The sequence below is a fragment of the Poecile atricapillus genome, chromosome Z (genome assembly GCF_030490865.1).
Source record: "Poecile atricapillus isolate bPoeAtr1 chromosome Z, bPoeAtr1.hap1, whole genome shotgun sequence".
Lineage (NCBI taxonomy): Eukaryota > Metazoa > Chordata > Aves > Passeriformes > Paridae > Poecile > Poecile atricapillus.
In genome coordinates, this window is record NC_081289.1 from 43,011,168 (window position 1) to 43,024,236 (window position 13,069).

The following is a 13,069-nucleotide window of genomic DNA, read 5'->3' on the forward strand; positions in this document are numbered from 1 at the left end:
TTAGGAACCATCTCCCAGCAACAAAACCCACAGGAACCACACATCCCCAAGACACCACCAGAGGAAAGAGTCTCATGGACACAACAGTGACAACATGACCCTGCTCCCTGAGTCTTGGCTGCCACCTCCTTTTCACAGATGTGCTCTCAAGTACAGCACAGCGAGCAGGGGCAGTGGTGCCACACAAACACTCATTTTGGCAGAGCCAGGGCACATGTGTGGCTGTCATTCCTTCCAGCAGCTACCCTCCAACAATAGCCTCCAACAGATAGCCTGTCCCATTGTGCTCCCAGCACTCAGTGCATCCTGCCACCACCCTGCTGGCCTCTCCAGCAGCCCCAGCCCCTAGGAAAGATGCTCCAAGAGTGTTGGAGAGCAGGAGAACAGAAAGACTCTGTGTGTGTGCATCTTTGGTACTACTAGGCTCTGCCAAGCTGCCCCACTGCCACTCTGGACTCCCACGATGGTGGAGTTTCAGCCTTTTCAACTTCCAGCCTCCTGTGTTTGAAGCTGTTGGAACCACATCAAACAAACCCGAGAAAAGAATGCCGTTAAAGGATTTATTCAGCCTGGATATGAGTGCTGCTGATGGGAGAAAAGGGAACAACAAAGATTTCTCAGCCACCATTGTGATCTACCCATTAAAAAAATTTTTAGAAAAAAAATAGAAAAAAAAAAAAAGAAAATTCCATTTACTATCAACATCATTTGGCTGAGCATTTTACCCTGAGCTAGGTCCAAATTGCTTGGCTTACATAAATACCTCTACTACCAAGGGACCTTTGCAGAAGGAAAATGTTTATAATTGAGTAGTAATTGACAATAATGAGATACATTTTTCAAAAGTGAAATGTCCGGTTTTTGAATTAAAAACACGTAAGTAGAAATATAAATTGCAAAACAATAAGTAGATTAAAACAGTACTGTAATTAACACTGTAAGAGTAAAACACCTGTGTAGAAAAGATAATAAATTCTAACTTTTTCTGCTCAGGGAAGCTGATTTTTGGTAACGATCATTTTCCTTAGTTCCTCTTCTTCTTTCTATATTTTATTCCAGATGCAGGGAAGAACATCAGTTCAATGTTTTCATCTCTATGTTATGTTTAGTGCATTCAAAGGAGAGCAGAAGTCCAGTCCACAAGCATATCTGCACTAACCAAATCCACCCATTTTAAGAATTAGTTTGCAGTGAAGTTATCTATGTAACTATCTATCCTTTCTAACCCCAGTTATATCTCTTTAAATGGGGCATTTCCATTGCCTTCTCATGCTGGTCTTTTAGAAGGAGACGAGCCATCCAGGTGATCTGAGCCCCTCTGTAGGGCTTTCCACAGTCATTGCTGCTGTCCCTGCTTTAGCACTCTGTCCCATGACCAGGTTTTAGTAACACCCAGATTTTTCCCTTCCTTGCTTTCATTTTTCCTTCTTTGCTGCCATTACAGTGGGTGCACCTAAATGAAAGGTAAAGAGGAGAAGGGACCATACTCTTCCAGTAGGTGCACAACAATACAAAAGGAAGCAGCAGACATAAACCACAGCAAAAGATATTCCAATACATTAAGGAGGGGGGAAAAGGGATTTATCATGGGTATGGTGGAACACTGGATCAAATGTTGAAGGGAGGTGCGGAGTCTTGGTCCTTGCAGGTGTTCACATTTTCCCAGGCACAACATCTGTAGCCTGGTACAATTCCCAGCTGGCCCTGCACTGAGCAGGGGTTTGGACCAGGTAATCTGAGGTGACTCTCAACCTGAATCATGATTCTGTAATGACCCTTACTGAAGACCACATACAGATACATATGTCTTGTATCTGTAATAAGATCACAGATAGGTACCTACTCTCTATGAGCTAGTTCCACATATTACATGGAGACGAGTTTAAGACAACTGAAAAAAACATCCATGTCAGACAAGTCCAACTAGAGCAATTCCCTTGGATCCATTTTTTTTTTTTAAAGATGTATCTCACTTGAGCTTAATTCTTGGGATGCACAAGCATGACCCATAGTACTCAACCCAAAATGCTTTTTTCTGTAGCCGAGAATGAGGGTGCCTAGAATTTAAAACAATGTATGGCCTTGAATGTGCATATCCAGAAAACATGTTTATACCTTTGCATTGATAAAGAATATTGCAAGTTTAAGGCACAATTTGACTGCAATTGCCACACTCTGTGGCACTCATAATCACATCTTTAGCCACCTCATTAATGACCTTCCTCACACACAGACATACTTTGCAAAGGCTGTAACAATTGGATCTGTAGTTTCCTCAGGGTCTGTTACCATCTTCCCTGCTGTACAGAGCAGGAAAGAACTACAGTGGATAGAGACAAGAACAAGATGACAGAGTAGAGCCAAAACAATCGCGTACCAAATTGCATAATATTTGATTTTTTTTAAAGGGCAGGTGAAATGAAAGGTTGCTATCTTGGCTTTTTTTTCTCCTCAGAATCAAAAACAATGTCCAAGCAGGACTGTCCTTGGAAGAGGAAAGCAGCAACTAAATAATGAGAAAGCAGACAGGAACCTGAAATACAACCCAAATCCTCCTGCCTCTCTCTCTGACTTGTGGCCACTTACCTTTTATGTCCCTACGTAACACACAAAGCAAATGTCCTCTCCTTGCAATTCTTTCCTTCCACCTGGTGAGAGGCACAGCTCTGAAGTACCTAAAGTTTCAGTTAGTATTTCTTTCTAGTTTGAAAATATGTCAGGGAATTTTGTGTGTATAATATAAATACTTCCTGTTGCAATTAAGTCTCTGCTACTAGTAGAGAAACAGACTGCATCAACATTGCTTTTTTTGCTAAAGCACTGCTGTAGTTTCAGTACATCCCACAAATGTGGCATTGTCTCCTAAAATTACATTACTAATTGCAGCTAATACACCCAAGCCCAGATGAATGCAACTTTGATCTGAGTAGCACCCCTACGCAATCCTTCTGGCATGCAAATGGCAATTACAAAACACGGCTCAAATACAGCTTGAAAGCAAAGATGTAAGGCCAATTTATTTAGTGCCCCTAGACTAAACAAGGTCCTTATTACAGTGCCAGATTATGATTGACCGAGATTTACTCACAAAACATTTCCCACTGAGAGTGTGCGACAAACTGCAATTATTACTTGTCCAGCTGGTTTAAAAGAAAAAAAGAAAAAAGAAAAAAAACAAACCCACAACTGAAAAAATCCATCTTAACTTCAGTTTTGGCTGGGCTGCCTGACAGAGATCAGCTGCCAACTACAGCAGCAGACCAGGCTGAAGGGAGTAGGTGTGGGGGTACAAAAACCAGAATAATATGGGGGGATGGCAAGGAGCAAGGGTGAAAAGAATGAGAGAGAGGAGAGAGAATGTAATTAAATGGGACAAAGGAAAAGGAGAAAATAAGAGACATTAAAGGAATATGAGGACACAAAAAGTGAGCATGGAAAAGTAAAATACAGATATGAGAAAATGAAGGAAATTGAGAAAGAAAGCAGGGTAGATGAGTTAAAAAAAAAATAAAAATACAAGGACCAGACAAAGATAGTTCTCTTGAAAACTTGCCACCAATAGTTCACTAGGGCAAGAGCTGGACCACATGCTTTCAGCTTTTGGAAGAAGTAGGTTTAGGCTTCTTGTTCTGCAATCAAGCACGTGAAATCTTCATTTCTCATATTAAATAGCTACAGGCATGAATTCAAGCGCAGAGCTCTCCTCAGCACAGTTAGAAGAGAAAGTGCTTGCCACGTGGCACCTAGTCCTGGATGCTTTGTGTGTAAGCTCTGCCATGAAAACCTGACTGAAAAAGACTTTGAGAAAAAAAGAAATGCAGGGCCAGTAATTTAGCAGTACCCTATGACAACACTAAACAGCAAGACAGACATACACATGTGATTAACAGGTATGTAGCAGACAAAGTCTGTTAAAGGTAAAAAAATGCCAAAGGAACTTCTCCACTGCACACAACCAGAGATAAGCTTTTCTACACACTGCAGAGTTACAAGGGAATCACAAGCCAAAACAAAAGGTTTCTTTTTATTGTCAGTGAGGAAAGTAAGTCATCCATCCCAGAACTTTGGCTGATATATCAAAATAGAGCTGGGCTGGATTAGAGAAACTGATATTTAATTGAAAAAAAGAAAAAAAGAGGGGAAAAAAAAAAAGCAAAGTGATCTGAAGCCACTTTAAAAGTTTGCTCTTTTAAAAAGAACCCAGAACTGGATTTAGAAGATGAAAAAGTGGTCTTGCTTTTTGAAAAAGAGCAACAAACAAACCCAGCAAAGTAAACAGTGACTGTGTCAGAAAGACTGAAGTAAACAAAATAGGCAGATAAATTACTTTTGTCTTAGCATGGAGAGTGCTGCAGTGGTAGCACCTTACTATTTAGTTCTGATTTACTCTCTCTTAATTCAGACCTCATTTCTATGCCTTAACACCCACATTTAGACACACAAAGATAGTCTGCAACTTTCAAACAGAATGCAGCTTTAACCCATGCAAATAGATAAGTTAGTCAAACATTAGTTAAAAGGCACCTAAAATTCTCATTTGCAGTAAGAAATACAATGCAGATAGCACAAAAATCTTGATTAAATTCAAGCCAAGTAGAAACCATTTCGGTAGCAACTAAATGACATTTTTAAGCAGGAGGTAGGACAAAACTTCACAGGAACATAAAATCCTTCTGATGACTCATTCCAAGCCTACTTATTGAAAACCTGCATAAATATCCCTGATAATTACTACATAATCACTAAGTCATGCTGGCATGTGGTACTAATTTGTTTTAAGAGAGATGAAAAGTGTGAATTGTCTCTTCAAGCAAGAGATCTGGGCAGGAAACCCTAAGGGAAGGAGTTCAGATTCTTGTTTGTGTGCATTATTGTTCTCAAGTTAAATCAGTCAAGTCAAGCTTACAGAGCAGGTCTGACTACACAATAATCTGTCTCCTCGGAGTGCCTTGGAGGAGTAAGGAAGATTTCTAACTATTTCAATCCTCACTCAGAATATCCTTTTCTTGTAACTGTTAAAAAAACACCCCACAAACAAACCAAAACTACAAACAGGAAATAATATGAATACCTTAATAACAGAATTCCTGAAGTCAAAGGTGTTCTTACATAAACTTATGCAGAATTTTCAAGATCAAATTTCTACCTTTAAGCTATAATCTTATAGGGTGCCTAATAAACACAGTTTGTGCTTTTATTAACTAGTTGTAAGGCATCCTTTACAGACAGAATGTGTGTACATCAAACTTTGACAGATGGGTCTAGCCTATACAACTTAAACTCCTTCCCCTTCCCTTCCTGTTCTAAAAAACCTTGCTAAAAAGAAGCAGCATAGGCTTTAAGCTTATTTTTTCCCCTAAATAAGGGAAGCTTCACTATAGGAGGCAATGCACTGAACTGAGTCCATTAGAGCAAAATCAAGCAATGTTATCATAAATATGCTGACTTTGCCATGCACTGAAATTTCAAAAAGAACAGGTTGACTGTGGTGATGGCACTGAATTGAGGAGTACCAAGTTGAGCTCTCTGCTGTCATTAAAACTGGGATAGTGAGCTTGGGCAAGGAAATTAATAAATCTCCATTTGTAAAATGAAGGTAGCTATTGATTTAGATTTGTCCTTTCAGTTCTTGGAAGAGCAAATCTTCAAGGATTGTGACATACTGTGTGCAGACAGTCATGAAGACACTAGGTAGCTGGAAGGAGAGGGTTTGACTGAAAACTGTTTTGAGAAGCATGCCTCTCCTGAAATAATGCACCCATGACAGCGGGACTGTAATGTCAATAATGAGCACTGCATTCTGTGATTGTATTTCCCTGAGCCAAAAGCAAATGTTTCTGCAAAATATGCAATTAACAAGATGCTAAAATTGTTCTGTGGCTATGAAAGTGCTCAGAAACGTGCATTTTTAGCTCTCAGATTATTTGGGTCGGCTAAGTGACTGCACAAACACAGTCATTGTCAGCCTCAAATTGATGTGCCGCTTTATTCCTATGCCCCTACATCTCCTGGAGCATTCAGATTCCCTCTCACCAGCACTGGCAAAGCAGTCAAGCTCTTGTCATCAGCTGCAGCTTTGCAGTTTTGCAGAGCAGATCCAGCCAAAGCACAGAAAGTCTGAAATGGGCAGAGGAGGGTGGTGGTGCCCAGGCAGTGCAGAGCTGCCACAGCACATGGAGCAGGTGCTGGTGCCTGCTCAGTGCCATACAACAGCCCTGGGGCCACAGACTACAGGACAAGACTCTCCATTTCAGCTGATTACAAGGGAGTTCACCAAGCAACTAAATCTGGCATTAAAAGCTAGATGCATCACAGAATTAGAACATCGTCTGTGAGATGAATATGGTGCTTGGCACCCAAGAGTGACACAGTGCTCAGCCTATTCCTAACTGAGGGGATCCATGAAACTTTACATATTCCTTCCTGAGCCTACAACATCAGGACATCAGAAAGATGAAGGGAGAGGCTTTACTGAACCCCAGGCAAATTACTGGATTGTTTTAATGGACTTTGCCTGCATGTAGCAAGCTCTGAGGCTTGCAGCCCTCCCCAGCTGCAGAGCTCAGCAGGCAGCACTGGGTGTTCATGCTTTCCATGGAGCAGCTGGTCTCCAGCTCAATGCTTAACACAGACACCTGTGGATGCCTTTTCCTGCGTCTTTTCTGAGGACTCCTATCCAATGACTGTTTCACATAAAATACAGAACTAGGGTTAGGAAAGGTAAGAAAGCCCTGGGACTGCCTCCTCTCGGTGAAGGCCTGGGTTATCACCCCACACACATTTTTCCTGTATCATTTTTTCATGAAATTACTGGTATTACTGAAATTACCTCTTTTTGCAGATCTCTAACCATCACATTTTATAATAATGAGGAAAGACAGCAGCAAGCATTTATTTGGAAACCATGGGGTTAAGCAGATCTGACATCTCATCTGAAAGAAATGGCTTTTTACCCAACAAGAATGAAATTACATCTCCAAACCCTAAGTAATGAGGAGTCTTATGTTTGCTAGCCAGCATGCTAACTACTGTAGCTCTTCTTCTGAGAGTCCTGGACATCTTCTTAGATGTTTAGATCAAAGCTTAGCTTTGCTCATGGCTGTAGTCGTAGGCGCAGAACTGCCTGGTGCCAGACTGTAACACCCAGCAGGTTCTCAGGGAATGATCTAACACAAAGTCCTGCTGAGCCACACATAAACTCCTTTTAAAACCCAGCTATTTTTCCAGCACATAATTCATTTTTTACCACCCCTTTTTGTGTCTGTCTGGGGGGCTCCTGAGAATAATGCTTAAAAAAGAGCAGAAGCTCCACATTTCCTCCAGGTCCCTGGGAATTTCTCCTGTAATTTAGTTCTTCCTCTAGGGTGAGAAGTCTCCTCTGCTCATAAGTACATGTGATAAACATATGTTTATTGTATCATCTTAAATCACTTTTTCAGTGATCTTGTCACAGAACAGAAAGAAAATTGTTTTCATGTCCCCTTTTTAAACTCAAATCCAATAGAATATCACACAAAATGCAGCTTTGATAAAAACTAAGTGAAAAGAGTGTCTCTGTGAAGAAGAAAGCTTTGCACATGGTGGTTTTGTTCCATATCTCCCCCTACCCGTTCCAGTCTATACAGCCCCAGATTATACAATTATCCAGCCCCAGAAAATACTAAAGCTTTTACTTGATTGTCCCTGATTCCTGCTTGATATGGGCCCTGTCAGCTGTTTCCTGACAATTGCCTTGCAAAGGGCCACCTGGCCCAGCTGCAGCTAATGCACAACTAATAACCAACCAAAGGAGCTCCTGCAGCTTGATGCAAATTGTTTGTTACTGCTTTTCCCTACAGCAGACCCAGTTACAAACGGTGGGGCTGTGTTTCCACCCTGGGGCGGTCGATTCCAGGTGTACTCGATACCCCTACAGCTGAAAGCAAGCTGCACTCTGCAGCCAGAGGGATCAAGAAGAGCTCACTGGCAGTAGAAATGGGTGTATGTCATTTGGCAGCCTCTGGCTCCAGCTCGTTTTGGCGTTCCAGCATGTCTGGTACAGCAGCACTCACTACAGCGTGACTTCATTCAGGTCACAATTGTCCAGATAGTCTTCACTCCCTTAGACTTTTGCACTGCTTGTATGGTGAGAAAGCCAAGGGTTTAGCAGATCCTGCTGAGCACTCCTGGGCTGTCCAGTCACCAGATCAACATGTGGATGGAAACCAGGGAGTCTCAATTGGTGCAATATTGTCACCAGTGCATTGTCATGGTAGCAATAGGAATCTGCTCTTAAACACAGCAACCAAACTGCAGAGAGATCGTCTGTGAGACCAGGCAAGCCAGACAGCTGCTTCATCTTCTCTGCACTGAAGGCACACAGCAGTACCCTCCTGGGTCTTTGAAGTACTCTCTCCTGAAGCAGTCTATGCCAATAATGCGTAGTGACTCCAGACCAGGACACTTTTACCATTCTTTCCCAGCTAAACTTACCTCAATCTACAAGGCAGGCAGTTTTTGAGATCCTCCTGTCACTCAAAAACTGCAGATGGATTCAGTCTCTTTATATTCTGATGGCAGTAGGGTACACTGTGTGCAGATGTGCACTAGAGCTTTATACTCCCGTGGGGCTGATGAGCCAGGCCATGTGAACCCCACAGTCCAGTAAACCAGTTGTTCCTTTCCTCTACCTGGCCTCTCTGTTCCTGGTTGGGGTCTTCATTACTCAATATTTGTAGCTGCAAAACAGACAAAGAAGTTTCTCTGTCAGGGTCAAAGGTACAATCAGCTCTTCTCTCCACTTGAGAGACACTGGAGCAATAATTTTCCTGGATGGATGCTTTTGGACTGATATTTTCCTTTCGGTTCCCATATCCAAGTTTCTAGCCTCTAGGTAGGTTTACCATCCCAGTTCCTCATGGTCACACAGGAAGAACCCAGGATTATACTTGGTGTGCAACACTGGTACCCTTTCTCTTGAAAAGACCAAGGCTGACTCTTCGTAGCTGAGGCCTTGGTAGGAGTGTGAGAGGATGACCCACATTCCTCAGCTTGCTCAGACATTTTTCTGGTCAGTCTGTGCATGGCTGAGACACAGCCCCATGTGGGAAGCAAGATAATCTTCATACTCTCAAAGCTGTCTGGCCAGTTCATCTGTAGTTGGTGCCACCGTGTCTGTCCAGATGTTATCACCAGAGTGTGGATGATGACATTGGTGTATTTTGGACAACTTTCACCATGCAGGCCACATGTCCTAGATTTCATCTGGGTCTTTGGATGCTGGTCATTATGCAGGTTATCACAGATCACCTTCAACGTGGTTACTTCCCTCAGAAGATATCTCAGATACTGGATACTTCCCCCAATGCTGGTCCATTTGCTTCAGGAATATGTGAATTCTTCCCTGAATTCTTCCCTGACACCTGTCCTTCACACTTGTTTGACCTTTTTGACAGCAGTTGTGAGGGGGGGTTTTGTCCACCTTAGCAAACCTAACACAGCTTTTTATAGCTGCAACTGCAGATTCAGCACAGTAGCTAAACATTAGGATCTGGCACGGAGGCACTGGGAAAAGGAAGATGCACCCATTTGCTCTGTTTATTTTTGAAAGCTTCCTCATTATCGTTGTTTTTGTGGGTTCAAGCTCTGTAGGCCTGTCAGGAGATAAAGATGCCTTTCCTGGCTGCTGAAGCCAGTCTCCAACATCTGCCCTGTCCAGAGGGAAAGAAAGCTATGTTAAAAGAAGAAAAAAAGCCACCACAATTGTTAGCTATTCGCTAGTATGTTTAGGCAGTGAGATCAGAGCGGTCAAGATGAAGAAAAGTTTGCTCAGTTCTGATTAAGAGAACCAAAAACTTCTGGCACATAGGTTTTCATCTTACAGTAAATCAAATGAGCCTCTTATGAACAAAGCCCTTTTCATATTTTACAAACTATAAAACACTCTAGTGGGTGTTTACTTGCAAATGACAAAAGGAATGACATGCAGATTTCACAGTACATTGAAAAACACTGGTCAGAACTTAGTTTATATTTAAAAGCAGTTATTGTAAACTCGATTGTATAACATGCTGATCTTTAACAGCAAACATCTGCGTATTCCTCCCAGACATGTATTTTCCCACTTTTCTTCTAACAAAATGCTTTGAATACTGGGGAACAAAAGTGTCTTCATGTCGTGTTCAATCTACATGCACATAAAGTCAATGTGTGAGCATTTTCCAGGGACATAGCATGAAAATTCATGTGGTTTTACTACCAAAAATCTACCCCAGAGATGAGAGAGACGTCTACCACACAGCATAGGTAATCAGAGCTTCATTTTCATGTTTGCGCTTCAAAAGGCTTTTCTTCAAACTATTCCAAGTTGCCTGTAACCTTTGGAATATTGTCTAGAAAAAGTATGAGAAACAATTGCTTCTAGACCTGTCTCTCTAGGCTGAAAATCAACTTTGATTTCCAGCAATTGACCAGCCAGGACATGCCCAGGAAGGATTGTCACTGAGTTGCATATCTGAAGAATGAAGGGTTAAATGTCCATATTAGCAAATAAATGCTCATGTCACCTTCTGTGATGGTGATGGTAGGTTCAAACCTATAACTAATCTGACAAGCTCCACTGAAACCTGGAAAACAGAGCAAAAACCCACATAGGGCTCTTCCTTCCCATAATTAGGTCAAGAACCTGGAGCTATCTGTCTAGTGGGTATAGTTGTGGTACCTTTGAATTAAAATCAATCAAGCAAAATAAAAACAAACTGTTGGGAAATGGCCCTTTGCAAATTTTACTCGGCCCTTTCATTGACCATTCCTGATTTCAGTGGGATGTATTCAGGCCGCATTAGGGTTAATACAATAATTGTATTAAAAAGCCATGTGAATGGATGAGCAGATGCCAGTCAGGGGAGGCCTTTCCAGCCTCCAGCCACAGGAATGGCTGCAGGCAAGGTTCTCCACAGCTCCATGTCCTGTTCCAGGGTAGTTTGGGCACCTCCCTCTAACAAGAAAGTAGCTGCATCCCTACTGACTTTTCCCTGGGGAAAGGAACAAATGTGGCTGCCATCAAGAGATAATAGGTCTCATCTCGCTTGTTAGGCAATGAGTTAAGTTTATGCTGGCTGCCACATGTTCCCTTTCTCATCCCTCTCTCTCATGGAGCCTGCAGTTGGAGCAACTGCTCCGTTTGGTTGTTGTTTTTCTCTTGGTTTAGGATGGGGAGAATCATGCTGTGGAAGTGCCTGTTTCTCCCCTTTAGTCAGAGATAGCATCTAGAACATTCTGTCAGCTACAAGCATCTGCACCGGTCAGATGAGATCCTTTTGAAGTAAATGGTCAGGAAGGGCAAGCTCAGAGCATGTGGGTGACTTGACTGGGAACCTCATCTGGATCTGGAAAGATCTTTCCAGTAGGTATGAATCATGGGACTGGGGAGGGCTTAAATGTTTCTGGGAAACAACCTGGATTTTACTTAACAAAAGAGTCACCAAGCAGTGTTTATTCTCTGGTCTTCATCATTAGTAGTGTGTATTATGTCTTTTACCCTGATAATGCCATTTCTAATTGAGTCCAGTGGACTGATGCTAGCTGGATACCAGGTGCTCCCCAAAAATCACTCTATAACTCCCCTTCTTCAGCTGGGCAAGGGAGAGAAAATACAAGGAAAAATGGTGGGTCAAGACAAGGACAGGGAGAGATCACTCACCTGTTACCCTCACAGGCAACACAGACTCAGCCTGGGGCACTGCTGGAAGTGCTCCACTGTGCACTTCCGTGGGCTGCAGTGGGACAGTCTGTCACCATGGGCTGCAGGGGAAGCTCAGCTCTAGTACCTGGAGCACCTCCTCCCCCACCTCCTCACTGACTTGGTGTCTGCAGAGCTGTGGCTCTCACATACTCTCACTCTGCTCCTCTCTGTCTGCTCCTGAGCGGACACTTTTCCTAAATCTGTTATCCCAGAGATTCTTCCACCGTCACTGATGGGCTCAGCCTGGGCCAGTGACAGGCCTGTCTCGGAGCTGGCTGGCATTGGCTCTGTGCTTCTGGCAGCTTCCCACAGAAGCCACCTGTAGTCCCTGTCTTCCAAAGCCTTGCCATGCAGACCCAATACATGGAAATATGGAATAGCACAAATAGTGGAAGAAGTGGAAAATTCAGGCAAAGGGACTGAAGGGAAGTCAGACCTGGGAGCTGCTGGTGTGTGTGCTGGCTGAGAAGGCAGAGTACCCTGGAACAGGGGACTTCCACTTGATCCCAGCCGTTTCTGCTTCCTAGAGAGAGCCCCACCCAGAACAATATTGACACTGTTCACTAAAGCTGCACAGGATGAAAACCCAGGACATTTCCAGAGCTGTTTCTCAGGGAATTCAATTTCTCCTAGCCCTAACATTGCATCAGAGAGAAATCTACCATAGCAGGGTCACAGGAGAGGCAAACCTCATCTCTACAGGTTTTTCAGATGTATTTTCTCTGAATAATGTCAGCTGTCATCTTGGAACTCCAACTCTTATCCACTCACAAGTATTTTTTTAAGACTAAGTGATAACAAAATATATACAAACCTGAGTACTGATGCGATAATCTGAATCTAAAGACAATGCCCATGAGTATCAGTGAAAGCCAGTGTCTATCAGTGAGATTAGACACTGCTAAACAGATGATGTGGTTAGTCTGGAATGTCACTCTCACCCTGCTATTCATATTAGTGCACTTGTGCAGTCTTGACAGACCATTTTCTGGGCCCACCCAAGGGGATCATTTGTAGGTTGACAATTTTAAAACCTGGCTGAGACTGAGATTGTGTTAAGTATGTGCAAGCACATACTAAAAAAATTGACATCTGAAGTCCATGGCTGCACACCTGGCAAAATGTGAAACAGATTTCCTCTAACTCATGCATCCCATGGAAACCACACTATGGAGAAAATTTTACACCTGGGTCTCATCTTGACACAACCAACATGCAGAGGGGGTATCTACCTAAATTAAGTTAAGAAATGGTCTACACTCAGCAGTTTAAATGGACTAAGAAGATCCCTTCTCAGATGAAAGAGCATATTAATCCAACCAGCAAAGTCCTGTGTCTCTGCAGACC